Genomic DNA, 26,829 nt, shown 5'->3' on the forward strand with positions numbered 1-26,829 from the left:
CACAACATAAGCCAAGAAACCAACTAAAATAATATGGACAACTTCCCCCCCCCCCCCCCCCCCTTTGCTCTTCTCCCTCCTCCTTCCTCCCTCCCCCCTCAATCCACATGATATACAGCCTGTATGTCTAGATTTGTTTAAAATCCTGGTGGCAATGGAAGTAGTCTCCTTTGTTGAAATTCCCTCAGGGAGATGTTAGTCAAGCAAAGCAGTTAAATACAATGTGATACCATGACTTGATTCAGACAGAGCCCCTTTGATTGCTTAACTGAAAGGAAAACAGCTCTGAGCACAAAGAGTAGCCAAATAAGAGCTCCAGTTCATGTAGTAAGGTATCATCTCAGGTTCTGTGGATTGGCAATGGTCAGGGACTCATCAATGGCTAGGACAGAAATTTGTTTCTATTATCCTTCTGGAGCCTTGGGGAATGGAGAAAAGTTCTTTACAAGTGCACTTCTACTAGCTTTGGAGAAGCAACAAAAGCAAGGATAAATCTGATTTACCATCATCAGTTACAATGGGGATTGTGCCATTCTTTTCTGCAGCACTTGAAGTACAGCCTACAACATGCTTTCCATCACCTGAAGAAGCCGGAGATGACTCTCTTGACAAAGCACAGTTTCATTTCTCTCCATTAGCCCTGTTCTGAGACGAAAGTGATCAGTCAGAGTAACGGACCATAACCGGAAAGTAAGTAGTTCTAAACACAGAAAACATATTGACAAGCTAATAAACAAAGTAAATATATATCCTAAGCCTCTCTCAACCAGGGAGGTATTAAAAAACAAAATAACAGCAACAAAACCAACACAAATAACAAACAAACAAACTCTTTCCTTGTCTTGCTATCAAAAGATATGAAATTTTAAAAAGCTTGGTCTACAACAAAAATAAGTATTAGCATCAACATAACTAAAGCAGCAAACCTTTCACAAGGAAGCAGAGGTGAGTAGATTTTAGACCTCTTGCAAGCTTCATGCTAGTCACCAGCCCTATATTGATTGCAATTTTGAGCTCCCATAAGCACAGTGATAGATACATGAGTATTGCATTTGCATTCTACTCTATACAATGCAGATGCTGAGCATCTGACCCCTCACTGTTTATGTACCCTGTATAGTCACTTCTGCCTAGATCTGATATGAAAGAATTTTTTCCTCACAGCTCTTTTGCAATGTAAATGCAGAAGGACAAATACAGAAAGCAGAATTTATTCCAAAACCACTACCTTATGCCCCTATGCTGCTTTTACTACTCCTGTAGTCTAAAAGGGGTTGTCTGGGAAGTGCCTGATTTCCACTGTTCCTCAGATACTGTAACATCTAACATGTCTATGAATGGCCCCCTGTGGCTCATATAAGCATCACTAAGACTTCAAATCAAGGAACACGGAGCTACCACAGCCAGCTTTGAACCTGAATCCATGATCTGCTACTGAAGGAGTCCTGGTGAAGAACAGAATCTGGTTCAGTGCATGCTGAACTCTCCACTCTCATCTAATAACAATGCTTTATTTTGTGTCTCTGTAAATAACATATGAGGGCTACTGGAAAATAGCCAAAAATATAATACATCACAAAACAGAAGTACGATGTAGTGAAATGGGGTCCATTTTGTAGAAAAAGAAGTAATATTTTAGAAGTAAGTTACCAAGTAAATCCATGAAAACTTGGAACATGATTTTAAGAAAGTGATTTATAAAAAGGCAAAACAGACACACACAAAAACCACAACAAAACACACACTAAAACATCCCAAGGCGCACACATGAAAAAAACAAATCAAACCAAGAAGCCCAACAGCATTTACCAACAGCACCACACTGTGGCATCCTACGATAACACAGTATTGAACTCTGTATATTCAAAAGAAATTAATGCTCAGAAACACAGAAACACTCCTGATAATCTACTGCAAGATAAGTGGGTAAATGTTTACCTTCTAACAGCAATAAATCTAAAATGGTACTAGATACTGGCTAAACTATTGTCTTTTAATTAAGGTAGGACATGTAATCTGTAACATTTGTAGTTATCTATGAAACATGCCAAAGTTCTAAATAAAAAAGTTGGGGGGTATTGACAATGAAAAAGATTCTTAGCTAGAAGAAAATGGAAAATATAAATGTCTGTGTGAAATCCATTTTGGCTATGCTAAATGATTCAAATTTTTATGTGATATAACTGTTCATGCTATTGTCCACATTTTTACTCTAAATTAATATGCAGTATTTTGATTTGTCTTTAGGAAAGGAGAGCTCATTTCATAACCAAAGCAGAAATATTACCGCCTCTTCTGTACACTAACATCAGGATAGATACTTTGCAGTGGATGTTGAACAGTGCTAGAATAAATTGAAAGTCTTCTGAAATTATGCATCATGAATAATGATATTATAATGTATATTCAAGGAGTGAAAAATAACTTGTCTCACATAATGAGTTGCCACCTTGTCATTCCAGGAGACTTGATTTTGCTGTGACCTTCCAAGAAACGTGATTCAGCCACAGTTTCATTAGCTACATGTTTTTTGTATGGCCTAGAAAAATACAATGGAAATCTGATTCTGAAGTCCATCACAAGACTGTTACACCACCTTTTTCAGTTTCTGGGCTGACAGCAATAATGGAATATGTGTGTATTGGAAGAGGTCACTACTTAAACCTGTAAGAATCACCCTGTTCAGTCTTCTGGCTTTTCATTCAGGTGCACCAGACTCACGAGTTGTTCCCGGTACCTGTTTGTCTATTCTGAGCCAGCACGTGCTACAAAATGAATAATTGTACTGCTCTACATTTCTATTTTTAATGATATATTTCTGCTTTATTGGAACTACTTTGATGTGGCCCTCTGCCAGAGTACTGTTTTCTGGGACACTTTCTGAGGAGTTTGACTGTGTCAATCTCCTTCCACTTTAACACAGCAGGTTTAGAAAAAACACAACCTAAGGCTTTTGTTACAGGTAAAGGCTTGCACACTGGGTAATTTGTTCAAGTGGGGGTTAGTGTTATCTCAAGTGCTGTAGATAGTTATCTTAAACCTATGAATTCGTTATCTCAGCTGGAAGAAAATTACCTTCTATAAAGTTGCTCATCTCAGCTCTCATACCTAATGCAATGTGTATTAAGACAATGAGAGCTGACTGCACTGTAGGAGGAGCACAGCTACATTTGACACCAAGTGCTTAGAGATGTGACATGACACGTTGTACATAACCTGGGAAATAACAGTCTGGCAAGCCGGTTAGCCTGAAAAATACAAGCCTCTTTCCCTGAGGTCTGCTTGACATCACATCATGAATAGCTATTAAATTGCTTTTAAGTTTATTCAGTGCACACGGCAGGTATAACAACAGAAAGAAAAAGCCTTTTCCAACACATAAAAGATTATATGGCAAATTACACATGATGGTCTTTCTTTCAACATGTGAAAGACTCTCTGAAACTTACTATTTGATGAAGTACAAGGACACGGAGCTACCACAGCCAGCTTTGAACCTAAGCTTGAGTTCAAAACAGTACAGCAGTAATATCCACACTAATAAAATATACATGCTTTGTATTAATTCACTATCTTGCATACAGTTGCAATGACTTATATCTTAATCTCCAGCACATAAGAAGTCCCTCAGAGACCCTGATTTCAGCTTTTTGGCTTGATAATTTAGAGGCAGAAACAAAACACAACAAACAAACAAAACCCACCCACAATCAGCCAACCAGAAACAAAACCAATGAACTTTGAGTGTGTGAGATTGAGTTTTTTGGACATTTTTCTGTGCCATTGACAAAGCTCCCTGGAAAAAGCAACACAACTATAAGCCTACACCATACACTACTACATTCATTTTGGTTTGATCTTTCCAACAGGGGTAACCACAGCCATGAAGATAGAGCAGCATGGGAGGTAATCTCACACTAACCATCAGAACAAGTGGTCTCAAATGTTTGCTCTATTTCCTTAAAAGTTAAATATCCTTGAATTTAAAGACACTGGGATGGAATTAAAAGGGGAAAAAAAAAAAAAGGCAAGCAAATGTAAAGAAACAAACACCACACAACCGACCAACCCGCCTCCCCTCCCCCCAAACAAACAAATCTTTAGAAAATAACAGAATTTTTCCTCAGAGGTATAAACAAAATTTAAAGGAACTTTCAATCATCAGTTCACATGGCACATTCTCTTACTCATACTTGGTGAAAAGTTTCTTCAAATGATCTTGCTGAATAAAACAACAACAAAAAGTGAAATACCACTAAAAATAGATTTGAGTGGCAGGAGATCTCTCTCTGAATTAAAACATTTTGTCCTAACCACTCTGGGCACTTTGTTTTTGCTAATTAAGTTGCCTTTTATATATTTATTTTCTTAAGCAATCGGACAGTTATTGTTCCAGTTGATATCCTGACAATTCTGATTACTGGAACACAGCACGGAAAGTTATAACAATATTAGAAGTAACGCATAACCATGCAAATAATATGAATGCTCCAAAGCTATCATAAACAATAGGATGGGTAATCATGAATGCTCAGGTTAACAAAGCAGTCTTCGGTCAAATCTTCTTCCTGATCATGTAGTTAGTCTTCTGTTACATATTTAAGACTTTTTCATGTAAGGATTTTTTTTTAAAAACGTAATTTGTAACCGCAAATTCTAGTGCATGTATAAAAACATTATGTATAGGCAAAACAAAAGACTTTACTCCTCTATGCTCTCTCTCTATGCCAGTGCATTTAAAAAAAAAAAAAAAGGCATAACCATGGAAAATGAGATTACATGATTACACTAGCTCTTTCAATGTTAAGAAATTTGGGGGGGGGGAGAGGGGGGAAAAGGTTCAAAATATGATTTCTCTATCAGAAGAATGGATCTGAAAACAATCAAAAATACATTAGGAAGGGTGACATGGTCAGTAAATTGAAGAGAAGACAATTCCTGTAAATCATCATGATGTGGTAGATTAAATTTAAAGCTTCTAAGGATATGGACAATGGACTGCTCTAGCTGGGTTCTTATAGACTGACATCAATTAGGACCATATATTTGTTTTTTCCTCTGGCTCTTAGCATATGTCATGTCTTTCTGATAAGTTGCTTTTTCCATCTGAGGGAAGGGAAATAATCAGATTGCTGATATCAAGAATAAACATTCTACCATGTTCAGAACTACACTTCTAAAACACTTCTTCAAGTAGCTAAGAAAATTTTCTCTTTCATTGACTTCAAATCACTGCAAGCAAATAAAGTTGACCAAATTAGTGAAATCCTAAAGCTCAGATTTTACAGAAAGAAACACTGTGAAAAAGGAAACACATTTGTACTACCTTTAAGAAAAATAACCTTGCAGTGCTTATTGTCAGCGAAATTTAACTCTACGTAAAGGATTCACTTTGTGAATGAAGTGAAACAACCCCCTGGACAGGTTCTAAGAAGCAGACATCCTCTTTGATTTAAAGTAGACTACGTCACTGGCAGCAGGTATGGAGCACAAGTGCCCCAGCTGACATTGTGTTTCATTCTAGGGAGTGGGAGTTTGGTAAAGCACAGAGCCACAGCCTAAATGCACATATTTTTTTGAATTAAAATCATTCAAGTAAGTCAATGGTTACTTTTTTTTTTTTTCCTTTTTTCTTTTTAGAATCTGATCACCATTAAGAAATAAAATGTTCCAATCTGATGAAATTTTCTTATCACAGTCAAAGTAGCACTCACAACATCAATAGTGTCTTATTTGCAAATATCTCTGCTCAAGCATAGCACTTCTTTTAGTCAGATATGAAAAAAGGACATGCTGATGACACTTGCACTGACTGTCTAAACCATTCATGAACAGGCATACTTTTTACCTGAGATCGAAAATTTAATAGCTTTTCCTCTGTAAATTCCTCTATTTAGGCAATTCAAAATTGCCAAGAGCAGTGGCAGTGGAAATGCCCTAAACAACCTCTGATTATTTAGAATCTAGCAGAGAAGACAGGACTATCACTAGGGATGTCTTTTAGGATCCAGAGTACCTCCCGTGATCCAAGTGTTACTGGTCAGGCAGCAATATTGAATACAACTGGGGTATTTACAACTGGGGTCTGTCTGTTGCTATGCCGATTTAATTTAGCAGTTCAAGATAAATAAACAAAAGCCAAGATAACAGCTCTTCTGAAACAGCTTATCCTATTTTCTGGAACTGAATAGAAAGTTTCTGGACTGTGTTATCAGGAACAAAAAGACTAGGTTTAGTTCTGACAAGGCAATCAACATCTGCTGCTGCCTCCAGCTGCCTCTTTCTCTGTTTCACAACTCTCAGGCCTCAAAGCAAAAGATGCTGCTGCAAGACGTTGCCTGTATCACATAAAGCAAAATAATCCAACTTCCATTACACTAAACCAGCATATAGTGACAGAAACATTAAGAGGTGTCCCTGCATAACCCGAAAACAAATTATTCTGTATCATCTAGCCTAATTTGCAAAGTCACCAAAAACTATATTCAGAGAATGATTTGTTTTCATACAGCACAGAGTAAGTCTCAGATTGCTATTTTCTTTAGGCAACTCTATACTAATAAAGCCTTCTGGTAGTTATAATCCCATCAATGTTCACTTCAGTGATAAATTATCCCACCTATTAGCTTTCCACCTATTAGTTATAACGTACAGCCTAATTCTGTGCAAATCTACTCAAAGCTAATGGAGAACGATCACATACTTTTAGATGTGATCTGAGAGCTTGTGGGTTATTTGTTTCTTTTTAAATAAAATATCTTTATGTAAGAAGTTAGATAGGGCTGATAAATCTATAGAAAGGCTAGTTTATAAATACTTTCAGAAAGATGTCTTGTAGAGCACCATTGCCTACACACTATCATTCCAACTCTTCTTTCTGTAATGAAAAGCTCACAATGTCTTAGTCTCACATTTCCCTGTTTGTGAGAAGGGAAAGGCTGGGGAGCAGAAAGAAAAAAAAACCAGACATCACTATATTCTGGCCTCACTAATGTAAGAAAAATGGCACAACTGTTTTTTAATGATATTCTAGGAAGGGAGAAGCTCATGTTTCCTTTCCAGTTTTTGGTAAGATGGTCTGTTACTGATGAATAAACTGTTATTATATATGTTAACTGAATATATCTGTTCATAATACAACATGTCTGCCTACAAACAACCTTTATCTTGGTGGTGGAGTCTAGACAAAAAATCATGCAGTTCATAATATAATTCCAACAAAGCAAAGCAAAACAAAACAAAACAAACAAAAACAAACAAACATAATTATTATTGCATACTCATTTTGATGTGACTCAATTTGATGTGACAATCTCAGATCCTGTAGTTGAAAACAAACAAACAACTATTTATAAATATTACAGAAAGCATTAATTATTTTTTCTTCCCACACCATAGTGGTGTAGGTTTATTTTTACATATAAGAACTGCTTCATAACTCAAAATAACTCATCTATAGTCACTGAAATTAAAGAAACATGAAGTTGGCACTTTTGTTGTTTTAAGAACAGATTGTTTTGAATTAGTGCCATCAGAGGACAGATTTTTAGAGGAAAAAAAAAAGGTAGTACAAGACAACAGGAAATTATTCAGTTCCTCTCATTAATCAAGACAATTTACTGAGAAATGAAAGTAGATATTTAAGTCAAAGAGAAATTTCAAAGAAACTTTTCACTTAAATGCCAATTCTGATCAAACACCAGGATAAATAAATAAAGAAAATCAAGACATCTTTGATCCAAAGTGTCCTTGAGCTAGAGGTACATCCTGAAGGAAAAATCAGAGTGGATTTCTCAAACCCATTGGCTTACTTTATAGTTGTATCTCAAAAACTTTAAGATTAAAGAGTAAATCTTCCAACAGATTTTTATGTGAGGTTTCTTCAGAGGCATTTTATTTGCTGAAAGTTGAGCAGATTCTTGAAAGTGTCTTGGTGGTTTCTGATTTCAAGCAAATAAGAAAAGACTAAAAAAGGTTAGTGGGATCAAGTGAAGTGAGGAAGAGGGTAGTGATGACAAGCTTACCAATGATCAAGCATACACATGCCTGATAACATCAGGGGAAACGAAAGTAACCCCACAACCCACATTCCTGGGCATCAGTTGACTTACTACCAAAGAATGGAACAGTACTTATAAACATTCTACAGATGAAAAAGGCAATAGGCCAGTGATGGTTACTGCTTCTTTGCACAAATAGGAAGTGAAGCCATGAGGACAAAACTTGTCTGAGACAATCTATTACACCTGGTAGTATCTTCTCCATGTCAGTTTTACATTTGAACCAAACTCTAGTTTCGGTCCAGTCACACATTTACTACTTAACCTACTTTTCCCTACCTACATCTAGACCAACAAATCAATCTTCTTTAAATTGAGAAATGGTGTATCATCACTAGCTCTTTTCATCAGTATACTACCAGATGGACACTGATGAGCATCACCAGGAAAACAGAGAAATTAAGAACCCTGCTGTTGCAATGAAGCCTGGAGCAAAGTGTATAATTTCCAAACCCAAATTACTTTTTATAATGCATTCCAGTCACAGCACAGGAAACAAAAAAGTACATACACATTTCAGTATGTACATGCCTCCATGCTACATTAACAGTGCATTTGATCCCAAGGAGAAGCTACCACAGAAAACTAGTTTTGTCGGCTGAAGGAAGGCCAGCACATCATGTTGAGGTTTAAGGTACACAATTCATCTTATTATTGAGACGTTAAGAACAAAGGAACAAAAAATGAGATATAGTTTCCAAAGCACATGGACTATAGATTTGTCTTTCCCATTAGATACCAAGAAAGATCTAGCTAAAAGAGTCTCTTCCCTCTATTTTATATTTTTCCAGTTGAATTTGTTACTTCTCTCAGCCTTCTCTTAGTAGTAAAATGTGGAATGACTTCCACATTAATCTGAAGTTAGCAGTATCTGGGGAATAAAAAGTACTCACCTAGAAAAAGGAGAAAATAGGAAGTCACACATCCTAGATGCTCTTTAGAATTGGTTCTTTCTGATGCCACAGGGTGATTTAATTTGAGCTGAAGGGCCCATTCAGCACTTAGCTGTAGAATCAAATATGTGAAGTTAATATAAAAGCTATTTTATGTCCTACCCCCAAATTTGATCCTGCACTGAGTACCACTTGGCCAGATCCCATAAAGAACATCAATTGTAACATCCCTTACAATTTTCTTTCATTCTGCATAAATTTTAGATAGTAACCCGGAACATACATGGATAGGTAACAAACATCAGATGACAGCAAGAAAGAAACACAACAGGAGATGAATTAAATAGAGAGAAGCAAATTCTCAGTTGGTGTAAATCAGTGTTGACAGCTGAAGTAAGATGACCCAAGACTGTTTTACATCGCCTGAATACTTAGCCTACTGATTAGAAAAGTGCTAAAAAAACAATCTCTGCAAAATACTCCATCTTGTGAAGTTCAGAAGAATGGAGGTGTCCTGGTCTGTGTTAAAACTGTGTCAAAATTCCCCTACTAAACAGAAAATGCCCTTATCTGTGGAGATGAGAGTCAAGCTTAGATATAGATTTTTAGAAAAATATTTTCAACCTAGAGAATTCTGTGCTTCAAAACAGCTGTAGGTAACCTTGAAACACCTGGTTAGAGACACATGCTGAAGGCTGCTGGAAGTCTATGAACTACTTGAAATGTCTTTTGGCTAGGCTTCAGCATATTTCTGATACCAATCACTCCAATCAGTAAAATGAGTAGGTGGGGCTTCTTATTGTTTCTGTGGTAATTAAGAAACATAATCATGATATACTTTCTAGGTGGCTGTTATAGCTCACATGCAGAAGCTTAAACATTTTAGCAAATCAGACCAGCTTCTTTGTTTAAGAGACATGACTGTTTTCTTTCTACATTGTGTATACTATACTAAATTTTTGCTTCTACTTATATTCTAGTTTTTCTTCATTATGGCCAGATAAGAGGTTGATCCTTCATTTTTTTTTTTGTTTATTTTGCAGGAAGATGCCATTATATCAGCTGAACATGGGATTACTGGGCTCAATAGATAATAATGTAAGTTGAACCATACAGTTTGAGATATGCCAGAAAAACAAACTTCATTATTTGATATACTGTAAATTCAATGCATCTTCATAGCATCTAGCATGCTTTCACCTAGTACGAAGAAGCTGAAACTTTCTTGGCCTATTGATTCCCAACCTTTATGTAGATTCACATTATGAGGATTGTGTAACACTTGAAGACCATTCCTGTTAAAAAGGCATCCAGCTAAAATGTTGCTATAACACCGTTGTTTTCTTACGCATCACATTAATAAAAGTCCCCCTAAGTCTACCTTCAGTTCAGCAAATTCTGGATCCTTAGCTCACTGTTAATTGAGGAACAAGTCCCACTAACTCCCCTCCATCCATGATAAACGTCTATTTTATTTAACTGTTCCTAATCTTTATCTCTGACATCGGGCAACTTTCAGTTGTTCCTTGATTGCTTCCTCTATTAACCCCTTTCATGCTATGTAAAACTTAGAAGCTTATAAAGGAGTTCAATGTTATAGCAATACTTATATTTTAAAACATTTTAAAACAAATTAAAATATTAGTGAGTTAGTACAAAATTTGGATTATATTGCATCATCTCAGGAAAGTTACAGTAAACGTTATTAAAAATCATTTCTTGTAGAGAATACAAGCTCTTTATTTAGTCCATGTATCATGTGATTTAATAGAATTAAATTATATAACCAGGATTTGGGCTAGTATTATTTAATTAATTTAATATAAAAATATAAATGAAAAGCCAAAAAGATTACAAGACATTTCTACATGAAAGTCATTGATTTGCCCATTGAAAACAGGAAGTCTTTCTGCAGTGCTCCTAAACAAGAATTATACCAAAGTTTTCATGCAAAACATTAATAGACAGATTTCAACAAATCAAAGTTAAGCAAACAGCACAGGATTTTCTCATATGCTGGTTGTTAATATTGTATAGGCCAATACAAATCTCTCAGATCACTAAAATTGTGGCGCCGGATGGAGTTGAAGGGGAGGGAGGAGGAGGAATATTGTTTTAATATATTTTAACAGAAAATTTTGAGGAGGCGTCGGTGGCTCACCGGCTTGAGGCGCTCGCATAACCCTGACCTCGCGACGTGGAGAGAGATCTGAGGTCACGGGTTCGAGACGCAGCATGGGGGTGCAACGTTCCTCCTTTTCAGTTGGAGTATAGCGGGCCTCAGATCCTCTGTATCCCCGACTCCAAAACCCCAGGGGCCGACCTCGAGTTTCCCCAGGTTCTTTCTGCCAGAGGCTCCAGGTGGGGCCATTCTCTAACTTTGTTACAGGGTCTGCCACAGAGGTTGGAATACCCTCTGCAGGGTCAACTTGCACTGCTACAGCTCGTTTCTCTGACCCCGTTACAGGGATTGGAATACCCTCTGCAGGGTCAACTTGCACTGTTACAGCTCGTTTCTCTGACACGGCCACAGGAGCTGGAGCGGCTGCAGGAGCTGGAGCAGTTGCAGGAACTGGAGCTGTAGAATCATAGAATCATAGAATATCCTGAGTTGGAAGGGACCCTTAAGGATCATCAAGTCCAACTCTTGACACCGCACAGGTCTACCCAAGTTCAGACCATGTGACTAAGTGCACAGTCCAATCTCTTCTTAAATTCAGTCAGGCTCGGTGCAGTGACCACTTCCCTGGGGAGCCTGTTCCAGTGTGCAACCACTCTCTCTGTGAAGAACCCCCTCCTGATGTCAAGCCTAAACTTCCCCTGCCTCAGCTTAACCCCGTTCCCGCGGGTCCTGTCGCTGGTGTTAATGGAGAAAAGGTCTCCTGCCTCTCGACACCCCCTTACGAGGAAGTTGTAGACTGCGATGAGGTCTCCCCTCAGCCTCCTCTTCTCCAGGCTGAACAGGCCCAGTGCCCTCAGCTGTTCCTCGTACGTCTTCCCCTCCAGGCCTTTCACCATCTTCGTAGCCCTCCTCTGGACACTCTCCAACAGTTTCATGTCCTTTTTATACTGTGGTGCCCAGAACTGCACACAGTACTCGAGGTGAGGCCGCACCAGCGCAGAGTAGAGCGGGACAATCACCTCCCTCAACCTACTAGCGATGCCGTGCTTGATGCACCCCAGGACACGGTTGGCCCTCCTGGCTGCCAGGGCACACTGCCAGCTCATATTCAACTTGCTGTCTACCACGACCCCCAGATCCCTCTCTTCTAGGCTGCTCTCCAGCGTCTCATCGCCCAGTCTGTACGTGCAGCCAGGGTTTCCCCGTCCCAGGTGCAGGACCCGGCACTTGCTCTTATTGAACTTCATGCGGTTGGCGATCGCCCAGCTCTCCAACCTATCCAGATCCCTCTGCAAGGCCTTTCCACCCTCATTCGAGTCCACAACTCCTCCAAGTTTGGTGTCATCAGCAAACTTGCTCAAAATACCTTCTATTCCTACATCCAGATCGTTTATAAAAATATTGAAGAGGACCGGCCCTAAAATGGAGCCTTGAGGGACCCCACTAGTGACCGCCCGCCAGCCTGACGCAGCCCCATTTACCATAACCCTTTGGGCCCTGCCCGTTAGCCAATTGCTCACCCATCGTATGATGTTTTTATTTAGCTGTATGGTGGACATTTTGTCCAGTAGGATCCTATGGGAAACCGTGTCAAAAGCCTTGCTGAAGTCCAAAAAAATCACATCAGCTGGTTTCCCTTGGTCCACCATACGGGTGATCTTATCATAAAAGGAAATCAGGTTAGTTAGGCAGGACCTACCCTTCACAAACCCATGCTGGCTGGGACCAATGACTGCTTTGTCCCCCAGGTGCGCCTCAATACGTTTGAGAACCATCTTCTCCATGATTTTACCAGGCACTGACGTGAGACTGACAGGCCTGTAATTGCTAGGGTCTTCTTTCTGACCCTTCTTGAAAATCGGCACAACATTTGCCAGCTTCCAGTCTACTGGGACCTCTCCAGACTCCCAGGATCGTTGAAAAATAATTGAGAGAGGTTCCGCGATGACGTCCGCCAGCTCCTTCAGCACCCGGGGATGAATCCCATCCGGACCCATGGACTTGTAAGGATCCAGGTGGAGTAGCAAATCCCGCACACGTTCAGGGTCGGTTGGGAGTTTGTCATCCCCACCGTCCCGGTCCTCCAGCTCAGGGCACCCTGGGTCCCGAAGCCCATCATCGGCATTGAAGACAGAGGCAAAGAAGGCGTTAAGCGTCTCTGCTTTGCCTATGTCATTGTCTGTGAGGAGACCTTCCCTATCAAGGAGCGGCCCTATGCATTCTTTGGTTCTCCTTTTTCCATTCACATATCTAAAAAAACCCTTTTTATTTTCTCTCACAGACACAGCCAGCTTCAACTCTAGGTGTGCTTTAGCCACACGAATTTTCTTCCTACAAACACGAACAGCATCCCTGTATTCTTTCCATGTCACCTGGCCCTCCTTCCAGTAGCAAAACACTCTCTGTTTCCGCCTAATCTCCATAAGAATGTTCCTGGTCAGCCACGCCGGCCTTCTGCCGCGCCTGCCTGACTTGTGATATTTAGGAATTGCCTGATCTTGTGCTTCTAGGAGGCATCGCTTAAAGAATGACCAGCACTGGTGGACATCAAGGCCTTCAAGAGCAGCTTCCCAGGGAACCTTGCTGACTAGTTCCCCGAGCAGCCTGAAGTCCGCCTTCCCCATATCCAGGGATGAGGTTTTAGTGGCACTTTTCCTTCTGTCACCGTAAATTTTGAACTCAACCACTTCATGGTCACTATGACCGAGGCGGCCACCAATCACCACATTTCCCACCAGACCCTCTCTGTTTTCCAGCAACAGGTCTAGGAGGGCACCTTTCCTAGTTGGCTCCGTTAGCACCTGCACCAAGAAGTTATCATCTAGGTGCTTCATGAACCTCCTGGACTTGCTCGTGTCAGCCATGTGGCACTCCCAGTTAACGTCTGGCAAGTTGAAGTCCCCCATAAGGACAAGGGGAGTTAATCTCGAGGCCTCTCTTAGTTCTGTAAAGAATAATTTATCGGCGCTATCGTCCTGGCCAGGCGGTCTGTAATAGACTCCCACAACGACATCCCCTTTATTCGTTCGTCCCTTGATCCTTACCCAGAGGCTCTCAACTTTGCCATCGCCGACCTGGAGTTCCACACAGTCCAGCCCCTGCTTCACATACATCGCCACCCCACCACCTCGCCTACCATGCCTGTCCCTCCTGAAGAGCCTGTAACCATCTATCGCAACACCCCAGTCACAGGACTCATCCCACCAGGTTTCGCTTATGCCGATGATGTCGTAGTTGCGGGACTGGGCCAGGACTTCTAGCTCATCCATTTTATTCCTCACACTGCGTGCGTTCGTGTAGAAGCATTTCAGGTGCGTCTCCTTACACTCAGCACCTTGTGGATCTAACTGAAGGACCTCACTGGCACACAGCCCCTCTGATTCTAGTGTACCATCCCTTAGGTCTTCACCGGCGTACCTGGTTTTAGCCCCTTCCCCCTTCGACTCTAGTTTAAAGCCCTATCTATCAGCCCTGCCAACTCCTGACCAAAGATCCTTACCCCTCTCCAAGAGAGGCCCATCCCATTCTGTGCCATCAGGCCCGGTGTAGCATAGACCTTCCCGTGATCAAAGAACCCAAAGTTCTGCCGGTCACACCAGTCTCGAAGCCACGAGTTTATGTGAACAGCGCACCTTTCTGTTTCGATCCCCCCTATCGGAAGGACAGAGGCAAACACAACCTGCGCGCCTGAACCTCTAAGTTGTCGCCCCAAACAGCCCGAACTGGAGCTGTAGCGGCTACAGGAGCTGGAGCTGGAGCAGTTGCAGGAGCTGGGACTGGAGCAGTTGCAGGAGCTGGAGCTGGAGCGGCTGCAGGAGCTGGAGCTGGAGCGGCTGCAGGAGCTGGAGCTGGAGCGGCTGCAGAATCCACCGTAGGGGTCACAGCGGCCGTTGGATCTGTCACAGGGCTTGGAGTGGCCGCAGGGTCTGTCACTAAGTTGATAGCAGTATCAATGGCAGCTCGATAGGCATGAGCAAGGCCCCAGCACGTTACAAAGATTTGTGTCACTTTGCAACTGCCAGAATCATGACACCTTTTTTTCAAGCTTTCTGCCAGTTTTTGAGGATTTTGCCATTGTTCAGGGGTGAATTTCCAACACACTGGGGGTGCCAAATGATCTGTCCGGCTAAATTACCGGCTAAATTGCTCTCAAATTTTCATCTGTCTAGTAACAGCAGAAAAAAAAAATAACCTAAAAAAATAAAAAAAAAAAAGCGACTCCGCGCCCCAGCGACTCCGCGCCCCAGCGACTCCGCGCCCCAGCGACTCCGCGCCCCAGCGACTCCGCGCCCCAGCGACTCCGCGCCCCAGCGACTCCGCGCCCCAGCGACTCCGCGCCCCAGCGACTCCGCGCCCCAGCGACTCCGCGCCCCAGCGACTCCGCGCCCCAGCGACTCCGCGCCCCAGCGACTCCGCGCCCCAGCGACTCCGCGCCCCAGCGACTCCGCGCCCCAGCGACTCCGCGCCCCAGCGACTCCGCGCCCCAGCGACTCCGCGCCCCAGCGACTCCGCGCCCCAGCGACTCCGCGCCCCAGCGACTCCGCGCCCCAGCGACTCCGCGCCCCAGCGACTCCGCGCCCCAGCGACTCCGCGCCCCAGCGACTCCGCGCCCCAGCGACTCCGCGCCCCAGCGACTCCGCGCCCCAGCGACTCCGCGCCCCAGCGACTCCGCGCCCCAGCGACTCCGCGCCCCAGCGACTCTGCGCCCCAGCGACTCTGCGCCCCAGCGACTCTGCGCCCCAGCGACTCTGCGCCCCAGCGACTCTGCGCCCCAGCGACTCTGCGCCCCAGCGACTCTGCGCCCCAGCGACTCTGCGCCCCAGCGACTCTGCGCCCCAGCGACTCTGCGCCCCAGCGACTCTGCGCCCCAGCGACTCTGCGCCCCAGCGACTCTGCGCCCCAGCGACTCTGCGCCCCAGCGACTCTGCGCCCCAGCGACTCTGCGCCCCAGCGACTCTGCGCCCCAGCGACTCTGCGCCCCAGCGACTCTGCGCCCCAGCGACTCTGCGCCCCAGCGACTCTGCGCCCCAGCGACTCTGCGCCCCAGCGACTCTGCGCCCCAGCGACTCTGCGCCCCAGCGACTCTGCGCCCCAGCGACTCTGCGCCCCAGCGACTCTGCGCCCCAGCGACTCTGCGCCCCAGCGACTCTGCGCCCCAGCGACTCTGCGCCCCAGCGACTCTGCGCCCCAGCGACTCTGCGCCCCAGCGACTCTGCGCCCCAGCGACTCTGCGCCCCAGCGACTCTGCGCCCCAGCGACTCTGCGCCCCAGCGACTCTGCGCCCCAGCGACTCTGCGCCCCAGCGACTCTGCGCCCCAGCGACTCTGCGCCCCAGCGACTCTGCGCCCCAGCGACTCTGCGCCCCAGCGACTCTGCGCCCCAGCGACTCTGCGCCCCAGCGACTCTGCGCCCCAGCGACTCTGCGCCCCAGCGACTCTGCGCCCCAGCGACTCTGCGCCCCAGCGACTCTGCGCCCCAGCGACTCTGCGCCCCAGCGACTCTGCGCCCCAGCGACTCTGCGCCCCAGCGACTCTGCGCCCCAGCGACTCTGCGCCCCAGCGACTCTGCGCCCCAGCGACTCTGCGCCCCAGCGACTCTGCGCCCCAGCGACTCTGCGCCCCAGCGACTCTGCGCCCCAGCGACTCTGCGCCCCAGCGACTCTGCGCCCCAGCGACTCTGCGCCCCAGCGACTCTGCGCCCCAGCGACTCTGCGCCCCAGCGACTCTGCGCCCCAGCGACTCTGCGCCCCAGCGACTCTGCGCCCCAGCGACTCTGCGCCCCAGCGACTCTGCGCCCCAGCGACTCTGCGCCCCAGCGACTCTGCGCCCCAGCGACTCTGCGCCCCAGCGACTCTGCGCCCCAGCGACTCTGCGCCCCAGCGACTCTGCGCCCCAGCGACTCTGCGCCCCAGCGACTCTGCGCCCCAGCGACTCTGCGCCCCAGCGACTCTGCGCCCCAGCGACTCTGCGCCCCAGCGACTCTGCGCCCCAGCGACTCTGCGCCCCAGCGACTCTGCGCCCCAGCGACTCTGCGCCCCAGCGACTCTGCGCCCCAGCGACTCTGCGCCCCAGCGACTCTGCGCCCCAGCGACTCTGCGCCCCAGCGACTCTGCGCCCCAGCGACTCTGCGCCCCAGCGACTCTGCGCCCCAGCGACTCTGCGCCCCAGCGACTCTGCGCCCCAGCGACTCTGCGCCCCAGCGACTCTGCGCCCCAGCGACTCTGCGCCCCAGCGACTCTGCGCCCCAGCGACTCTGCGCCCCAGCGACTCTGCGCCCCAGCGACTCTGCGCCCCAGCGACTCTGCGCCCCAGCGACTCTGCGCCCCAGCGACTCTGCGCCCCAGCGACTCTGCGCCCCAGCGACTCTGCGCCCCAGCGACTCTGCGCCCCAGCGACTCTGCGCCCCAGCGACTCTGCGCCCCAGCGACTCTGCGCCCCAGCGACTCTGCGCCCCAGCGACTCTGCGCCCCAGCGACTCTGCGCCCCAGCGACTCTGCGCCCCAGCGACTCTGCGCCCCAGCGACTCTGCGCCCCAGCGACTCTGCGCCCCAGCGACTCTGCGCCCCAGCGACTCTGCGCCCCAGCGACTCTGCGCCCCAGCGACTCTGCGCCCCAGCGACTCTGCGCCCCAGCGACTCTGCGCCCCAGCGACTCTGCGCCCCAGCGACTCTGCGCCCCAGCGACTCTGCGCCCCAGCGACTCTGCGCCCCAGCGACTCTGCGCCCCAGCGACTCTGCGCCCCAGCGACTCTGCGCCCCAGCGACTCTGCGCCCCAGCGACTCTGCGCCCCAGCGACTCTGCGCCCCAGCGACTCTGCGCCCCAGCGACTCTGCGCCCCAGCGACTCTGCGCCCCAGCGACTCTGCGCCCCAGCGACTCTGCGCCCCAGCGACTCTGCGCCCCAGCGACTCTGCGCCCCAGCGACTCTGCGCCCCAGCGACTCTGCGCCCCAGCGACTCTGCGCCCCAGCGACTCTGCGCCCCAGCGACTCTGCGCCCCAGCGACTCTGCGCCCCAGCGACTCTGCGCCCCAGCGACTCTGCGCCCCAGCGACTCTGCGCCCCAGCGACTCTGCGCCCCAGCGACTCTGCGCCCCAGCGACTCTGCGCCCCAGCGACTCTGCGCCCCAGCGACTCTGCGCCCCAGCGACTCTGCGCCCCAGCGACTCTGCGCCCCAGCGACTCTGCGCCCCAGCGACTCTGCGCCCCAGCGACTCTGCGCCCCAGCGACTCTGCGCCCCAGCGACTCTGCGCCCCAGCGACTCTGCGCCCCAGCGACTCTGCGCCCCAGCGACTCTGCGCCCCAGCGACTCTGCGCCCCAGCGACTCTGCGCCCCAGCGACTCTGCGCCCCAGCGACTCTGCGCCCCAGCGACTCTGCGCCCCAGCGACTCTGCGCCCCAGCGACTCTGCGCCCCAGCGACTCTGCGCCCCAGCGACTCTGCGCCCCAGCGACTCTGCGCCCCAGCGACTCTGCGCCCCAGCGACTCTGCGCCCCAGCGACTCTGCGCCCCAGCGACTCTGCGCCCCAGCGACTCTGCGCCCCAGCGACTCTGCGCCCCAGCGACTCTGCGCCCCAGCGACTCTGCGCCCCAGCGACTCTGCGCCCCAGCGACTCTGCGCCCCAGCGACTCTGCGCCCCAGCGACTCTGCGCCCCAGCGACTCTGCGCCCCAGCGACTCTGCGCCCCAGCGACTCTGCGCCCCAGCGACTCTGCGCCCCAGCGACTCTGCGCCCCAGCGACTCTGCGCCCCAGCGACTCTGCGCCCCAGCGACTCTGCGCCCCAGCGACTCTGCGCCCCAGCGACTCTGCGCCCCAGCGACTCTGCGCCCCAGCGACTCTGCGCCCCAGCGACTCTGCGCCCCAGCGACTCTGCGCCCCAGCGACTCTGCGCCCCAGCGACTCTGCGCCCCAGCGACTCTGCGCCCCAGCGACTCTGCGCCCCAGCGACTCTGCGCCCCAGCGACTCTGCGCCCCAGCGACTCTGCGCCCCAGCGACTCTGCGCCCCAGCGACTCTGCGCCCCAGCGACTCTGCGCCCCAGCGACTCTGCGCCCCAGCGACTCTGCGCCCCAGCGACTCTGCGCCCCAGCGACTCTGCGCCCCAGCGACTCTGCGCCCCAGCGACTCTGCGCCCCAGCGACTCTGCGCCCCAGCGACTCTGCGCCCCAGCGACTCTGCGCCCCAGCGACTCTGCGCCCCAGCGACTCTGCGCCCCAGCGACTCTGCGCCCCAGCGACTCTGCGCCCCAGCGACTCTGCGCCCCAGCGACTCTGCGCCCCAGCGACTCTGCGCCCCAGCGACTCTGCGCCCCAGCGACTCTGCGCCCCAGCGACTCTGCGCCCCAGCGACTCTGCGCCCCAGCGACTCTGCGCCCCAGCGACTCTGCGCCCCAGCGACTCTGCGCCCCAGCGACTCTGCGCCCCAGCGACTCTGCGCCCCAGCGACTCTGCGCCCCAGCGACTCTGCGCCCCAGCGACTCTGCGCCCCAGCGACTCTGCGCCCCAGCGACTCTGCGCCCCAGCGACTCTGCGCCCCAGCGACTCTGCGCCCCAGCGACTCTGCGCCCCAGCGACTCTGCGCCCCAGCGACTCTGCGCCCCAGCGACTCTGCGCCCCAGCGACTCTGCGCCCCAGCGACTCTGCGCCCCAGCGACTCTGCGCCCCAGCGACTCTGCGCCCCAGCGACTCTGCGCCCCAGCGACTCTGCGCCCCAGCGACTCTGCGCCCCAGCGACTCTGCGCCCCAGCGACTCTGCGCCCCAGCGACTCTGCGCCCCAGCGACTCTGCGCCCCAGCGACTCTGCGCCCCAGCGACTCTGCGCCCCAGCGACTCTGCGCCCCAGCGACTCTGCGCCCCAGCGACTCTGCGCCCCAGCGACTCTGCGCCCCAGCGACTCTGCGCCCCAGCGACTCTGCGCCCCAGCGACTCTGCGCCCCAGCGACTCTGCGCCCCAGCGACTCTGCGCCCCAGCGACTCTGCGCCCCAGCGACTCTGCGCCCCAGCGACTCTGCGCCCCAGCGACTCTGCGCCCCAGCGACTCTGCGCCCCAGCGACTCTGCGCCCCAGCGACTCTGCGCCCCAGCGACTCTGCGCCCCAGCGACTCTGCGCCCCAGCGACTCTGCGCCCCAGCGACTCTGCGCCCCAGCGACTCTGCGCCCCAGCGACTCTGCGCCCCAGCGACTCTGCGCCCCAGCGACTCTGCGCCCCAGCGACTCTGCGCCCCAGCGACTCTGCGCCCCAGCGACTCTGCGCCCCAGCGACTCTGCGCCCCAGCGACTCTGCGCCCCAGCGACTCTGCGCCCCAGCGACTCTGCGCCCCAGCGACTCTGCGCCCCAGCGACTCTGCGCCCCAGCGACTCTGCGCCCCAGCGACTCTGCGCCCCAGCGACTCTGCGCCCCAGCGACTCTGCGCCCCAGCGACTCTGCGCCCCAGCGACTCTGCGCCCCAGCGACTCTGCGCCCCAGCGACTCTGCGCCCCAGCGACTCTGCGCCCCAGCGACTCTGCGCCCCAGCGACTCTGCGCCCCAGCGACTCTGCGCCCCAGCGACTCTGCGCCCCAGCGACTCTGCGCCCCAGCGACTCTGCGCCCCAGCGACTCTGCGCCCCAGCGACTCTGCGCCCCAGCGACTCTGCGCCCCAGCGACTCTGCGCCCCAGCGACTCTGCGCCCCAGCGACTCTGCGCCCCAGCGACTCTGCGCCCCAGCGACTCTGCGCCCCAGCGACTCTGCGCCCCAGCGACTCTGCGCCCCAGCGACTCTGCGCCCCAGCGACTCTGCGCCCCAGCGACTCTGCGCCCCAGCGACTCTGCGCCCCAGCGACTCTGCGCCCCAGCGACTCTGCGCCCCAGCGACTCTGCGCCCCAGCGACTCTGCGCCCCAGCGACTCTGCGCCCCAGCGACTCTGCGCCCCAGCGACTCTGCGCCCCAGCGACTCTGCGCCCCAGCGACTCTGCGCCCCAGCGACTCTGCGCCCCAGCGACTCTGCGCCCCAGCGACTCTGCGCCCCAGCGACTCTGCGCCCCAGCGACTCTGCGCCCCAGCGACTCTGCGCCCCAGCGACTCTGCGCCCCAGCGACTCTGCGCCCCAGCGACTCTGCGCCCCAGCGACTCTGCGCCCCAGCGACTCTGCGCCCCAGCGACTCTGCGCCCCAGCGACTCTGCGCCCCAGCGACTCTGCGCCCCAGCGACTCTGCGCCCCAGCGACTCTGCGCCCCAGCGACTCTGCGCCCCAGCGACTCTGCGCCCCAGCGACTCTGCGCCCCAGCGACTCTGCGCCCCAGCGACTCTGCGCCCCAGCGACTCTGCGCCCCAGCGACTCTGCGCCCCAGCGACTCTGCGCCCCAGCGACTCTGCGCCCCAGCGACTCTGCGCCCCAGCGACTCTGCGCCCCAGCGACTCTGCGCCCCAGCGACTCTGCGCCCCAGCGACTCTGCGCCCCAGCGACTCTGCGCCCCAGCGACTCTGCGCCCCAGCGACTCTGCGCCCCAGCGACTCTGCGCCCCAGCGACTCTGCGCCCCAGCGACTCTGCGCCCCAGCGACTCTGCGCCCCAGCGACTCTGCGCCCCAGCGACTCTGCGCCCCAGCGACTCTGCGCCCCAGCGACTCTGCGCCCCAGCGACTCTGCGCCCCAGCGACTCTGCGCCCCAGCGACTCTGCGCCCCAGCGACTCTGCGCCCCAGCGACTCTGCGCCCCAGCGACTCTGCGCCCCAGCGACTCTGCGCCCCAGCGACTCTGCGCCCCAGCGACTCTGCGCCCCAGCGACTCTGCGCCCCAGCGACTCTGCGCCCCAGCGACTCTGCGCCCCAGCGACTCTGCGCCCCAGCGACTCTGCGCCCCAGCGACTCTGCGCCCCAGCGACTCTGCGCCCCAGCGACTCTGCGCCCCAGCGACTCTGCGCCCCAGCGACTCTGCGCCCCAGCGACTCTGCGCCCCAGCGACTCTGCGCCCCAGCGACTCTGCGCCCCAGCGACTCTGCGCCCCAGCGACTCTGCGCCCCAGCGACTCTGCGCCCCAGCGACTCTGCGCCCCAGCGACTCTGCGCCCCAGCGACTCTGCGCCCCAGCGACTCTGCGCCCCAGCGACTCTGCGCCCCAGCGACTCTGCGCCCCAGCGACTCTGCGCCCCAGCGACTCTGCGCCCCAGCGACTCTGCGCCCCAGCGACTCTGCGCCCCAGCGACTCTGCGCCCCAGCGACTCTGCGCCCCAGCGACTCTGCGCCCCAGCGACTCTGCGCCCCAGCGACTCTGCGCCCCAGCGACTCTGCGCCCCAGCGACTCTGCGCCCCAGCGACTCTGCGCCCCAGCGACTCTGCGCCCCAGCGACTCTGCGCCCCAGCGACTCTGCGCCCCAGCGACTCTGCGCCCCAGCGACTCTGCGCCCCAGCGACTCTGCGCCCCAGCGACTCTGCGCCCCAGCGACTCTGCGCCCCAGCGACTCTGCGCCCCAGCGACTCTGCGCCCCAGCGACTCTGCGCCCCAGCGACTCTGCGCCCCAGCGACTCTGCGCCCCAGCGACTCTGCGCCCCAGCGACTCTGCGCCCCAGCGACTCTGCGCCCCAGCGACTCTGCGCCCCAGCGACTCTGCGCCCCAGCGACTCTGCGCCCCAGCGACTCTGCGCCCCAGCGACTCTGCGCCCCAGCGACTCTGCGCCCCAGCGACTCTGCGCCCCAGCGACTCTGCGCCCCAGCGACTCTGCGCCCCAGCGACTCTGCGCCCCAGCGACTCTGCGCCCCAGCGACTCTGCGCCCCAGCGACTCTGCGCCCCAGCGACTCTGCGCCCCAGCGACTCTGCGCCCCAGCGACTCTGCGCCCCAGCGACTCTGCGCCCCAGCGACTCTGCGCCCCAGCGACTCTGCGCCCCAGCGACTCTGCGCCCCAGCGACTCTGCGCCCCAGCGACTCTGCGCCCCAGCGACTCTGCGCCCCAGCGACTCTGCGCCCCAGCGACTCTGCGCCCCAGCGACTCTGCGCCCCAGCGACTCTGCGCCCCAGCGACTCTGCGCCCCAGCGACTCTGCGCCCCAGCGACTCTGCGCCCCAGCGACTCTGCGCCCCAGCGACTCTGCGCCCCAGCGACTCTGCGCCCCAGCGACTCTGCGCCCCAGCGACTCTGCGCCCCAGCGACTCTGCGCCCCAGCGACTCTGCGCCCCAGCGACTCTGCGCCCCAGCGACTCTGCGCCCCAGCGACTCTGCGCCCCAGCGACTCTGCGCCCCAGCGACTCTGCGCCCCAGCGACTCTGCGCCCCAGCGACTCTGCGCCCCAGCGACTCTGCGCCCCAGCGACTCTGCGCCCCAGCGACTCTGCGCCCCAGCGACTCTGCGCCCCAGCGACTCTGCGCCCCAGCGACTCTGCGCCCCAGCGACTCTGCGCCCCAGCGACTCTGCGCCCCAGCGACTCTGCGCCCCAGCGACTCTGCGCCCCAGCGACTCTGCGCCCCAGCGACTCTGCGCCCCAGCGACTCTGCGCCCCAGCGACTCTGCGCCCCAGCGACTCTGCGCCCCAGCGACTCTGCGCCCCAGCGACTCTGCGCCCCAGCGACTCTGCGCCCCAGCGACTCTGCGCCCCAGCGACTCTGCGCCCCAGCGACTCTGCGCCCCAGCGACTCTGCGCCCCAGCGACTCTGCGCCCCAGCGACTCTGCGCCCCAGCGACTCTGCGCCCCAGCGACTCTGCGCCCCAGCGACTCTGCGCCCCAGCGACTCTGCGCCCCAGCGACTCTGCGCCCCAGCGACTCTGCGCCCCAGCGACTCTGCGCCCCAGCGACTCTGCGCCCCAGCGACTCTGCGCCCCAGCGACTCTGCGCCCCAGCGACTCTGCGCCCCAGCGACTCTGCGCCCCAGCGACTCTGCGCCCCAGCGACTCTGCGCCCCAGCGACTCTGCGCCCCAGCGACTCTGCGCCCCAGCGACTCTGCGCCCCAGCGACTCTGCGCCCCAGCGACTCTGCGCCCCAGCGACTCTGCGCCCCAGCGACTCTGCGCCCCAGCGACTCTGCGCCCCAGCGACTCTGCGCCCCAGCGACTCTGCGCCCCAGCGACTCTGCGCCCCAGCGACTCTGCGCCCCAGCGACTCTGCGCCCCAGCGACTCTGCGCCCCAGCGACTCTGCGCCCCAGCGACTCTGCGCCCCAGCGACTCTGCGCCCCAGCGACTCTGCGCCCCAGCGACTCTGCGCCCCAGCGACTCTGCGCCCCAGCGACTCTGCGCCCCAGCGACTCTGCGCCCCAGCGACTCTGCGCCCCAGCGACTCTGCGCCCCAGCGACTCTGCGCCCCAGCGACTCTGCGCCCCAGCGACTCTGCGCCCCAGCGACTCTGCGCCCCAGCGACTCTGCGCCCCAGCGACTCTGCGCCCCAGCGACTCTGCGCCCCAGCGACTCTGCGCCCCAGCGACTCTGCGCCCCAGCGACTCTGCGCCCCAGCGACTCTGCGCCCCAGCGACTCTGCGCCCCAGCGACTCTGCGCCCCAGCGACTCTGCGCCCCAGCGACTCTGCGCCCCAGCGACTCTGCGCCCCAGCGACTCTGCGCCCCAGCGACTCTGCGCCCCAGCGACTCTGCGCCCCAGCGACTCTGCGCCCCAGCGACTCTGCGCCCCAGCGACTCTGCGCCCCAGCGACTCTGCGCCCCAGCGACTCTGCGCCCCAGCGACTCTGCGCCCCAGCGACTCTGCGCCCCAGCGACTCTGCGCCCCAGCGACTCTGCGCCCCAGCGACTCTGCGCCCCAGCGACTCTGCGCCCCAGCGACTCTGCGCCCCAGCGACTCTGCGCCCCAGCGACTCTGCGCCCCAGCGACTCTGCGCCCCAGCGACTCTGCGCCCCAGCGACTCTGCGCCCCAGCGACTCTGCGCCCCAGCGACTCTGCGCCCCAGCGACTCTGCGCCCCAGCGACTCTGCGCCCCAGCGACTCTGCGCCCCAGCGACTCTGCGCCCCAGCGACTCTGCGCCCCAGCGACTCTGCGCCCCAGCGACTCTGCGCCCCAGCGACTCTGCGCCCCAGCGACTCTGCGCCCCAGCGACTCTGCGCCCCAGCGACTCTGCGCCCCAGCGACTCTGCGCCCCAGCGACTCTGCGCCCCAGCGACTCTGCGCCCCAGCGACTCTGCGCCCCAGCGACTCTGCGCCCCAGCGACTCTGCGCCCCAGCGACTCTGCGCCCCAGCGACTCTGCGCCCCAGCGACTCTGCGCCCCAGCGACTCTGCGCCCCAGCGACTCTGCGCCCCAGCGACTCTGCGCCCCAGCGACTCTGCGCCCCAGCGACTCTGCGCCCCAGCGACTCTGCGCCCCAGCGACTCTGCGCCCCAGCGACTCTGCGCCCCAGCGACTCTGCGCCCCAGCGACTCTGCGCCCCAGCGACTCTGCGCCCCAGCGACTCTGCGCCCCAGCGACTCTGCGCCCCAGCGACTCTGCGCCCCAGCGACTCTGCGCCCCAGCGACTCTGCGCCCCAGCGACTCTGCGCCCCAGCGACTCTGCGCCCCAGCGACTCTGCGCCCCAGCGACTCTGCGCCCCAGCGACTCTGCGCCCCAGCGACTCTGCGCCCCAGCGACTCTGCGCCCCAGCGACTCTGCGCCCCAGCGACTCTGCGCCCCAGCGACTCTGCGCCCCAGCGACTCTGCGCCCCAGCGACTCTGCGCCCCAGCGACTCTGCGCCCCAGCGACTCTGCGCCCCAGCGACTCTGCGCCCCAGCGACTCTGCGCCCCAGCGACTCTGCGCCCCAGCGACTCTGCGCCCCAGCGACTCTGCGCCCCAGCGACTCTGCGCCCCAGCGACTCTGCGCCCCAGCGACTCTGCGCCCCAGCGACTCTGCGCCCCAGCGACTCTGCGCCCCAGCGACTCTGCGCCCCAGCGACTCTGCGCCCCAGCGACTCTGCGCCCCAGCGACTCTGCGCCCCAGCGACTCTGCGCCCCAGCGACTCTGCGCCCCAGCGACTCTGCGCCCCAGCGACTCTGCGCCCCAGCGACTCTGCGCCCCAGCGACTCTGCGCCCCAGCGACTCTGCGCCCCAGCGACTCTGCGCCCCAGCGACTCTGCGCCCCAGCGACTCTGCGCCCCAGCGACTCTGCGCCCCAGCGACTCTGCGCCCCAGCGACTCTGCGCCCCAGCGACTCTGCGCCCCAGCGACTCTGCGCCCCAGCGACTCTGCGCCCCAGCGACTCTGCGCCCCAGCGACTCTGCGCCCCAGCGACTCTGCGCCCCAGCGACTCTGCGCCCCAGCGACTCTGCGCCCCAGCGACTCTGCGCCCCAGCGACTCTGCGCCCCAGCGACTCTGCGCCCCAGCGACTCTGCGCCCCAGCGACTCTGCGCCCCAGCGACTCTGCGCCCCAGCGACTCTGCGCCCCAGCGACTCTGCGCCCCAGCGACTCTGCGCCCCAGCGACTCTGCGCCCCAGCGACTCTGCGCCCCAGCGACTCTGCGCCCCAGCGACTCTGCGCCCCAGCGACTCTGCGCCCCAGCGACTCTGCGCCCCAGCGACTCTGCGCCCCAGCGACTCTGCGCCCCAGCGACTCTGCGCCCCAGCGACTCTGCGCCCCAGCGACTCTGCGCCCCAGCGACTCTGCGCCCCAGCGACTCTGCGCCCCAGCGACTCTGCGCCCCAGCGACTCTGCGCCCCAGCGACTCTGCGCCCCAGCGACTCTGCGCCCCAGCGACTCTGCGCCCCAGCGACTCTGCGCCCCAGCGACTCTGCGCCCCAGCGACTCTGCGCCCCAGCGACTCTGCGCCCCAGCGACTCTGCGCCCCAGCGACTCTGCGCCCCAGCGA

General features: G+C 55.5%; 1 long non-coding RNA gene across 2 annotated transcripts in view; it reads right to left on the bottom strand.

Annotated features, from left to right (window-relative positions):
- Positions 1 to 26,829, bottom strand: part of LOC119717959 (uncharacterized) — a 40,884-nt gene that overhangs the window by 2,419 nt on the left and 11,636 nt on the right. For both annotated transcript variants that reach the window (XR_011811849.1, XR_005268388.2), the window contains exons 2-3: positions 8,954 to 9,065; positions 504 to 645 (exon numbers count right to left, since the gene is read on the bottom strand). This is a non-coding gene — a long non-coding RNA (uncharacterized lncRNA). The remainder of the gene's footprint in view (positions 1 to 503; positions 646 to 8,953; positions 9,066 to 26,829) is intronic.

Source organism: Anas platyrhynchos, chromosome 10 (assembly GCF_047663525.1).
Source record: "Anas platyrhynchos isolate ZD024472 breed Pekin duck chromosome 10, IASCAAS_PekinDuck_T2T, whole genome shotgun sequence".
In the NCBI taxonomy this organism is placed as follows: Eukaryota; Metazoa; Chordata; class Aves; order Anseriformes; family Anatidae; genus Anas; species Anas platyrhynchos.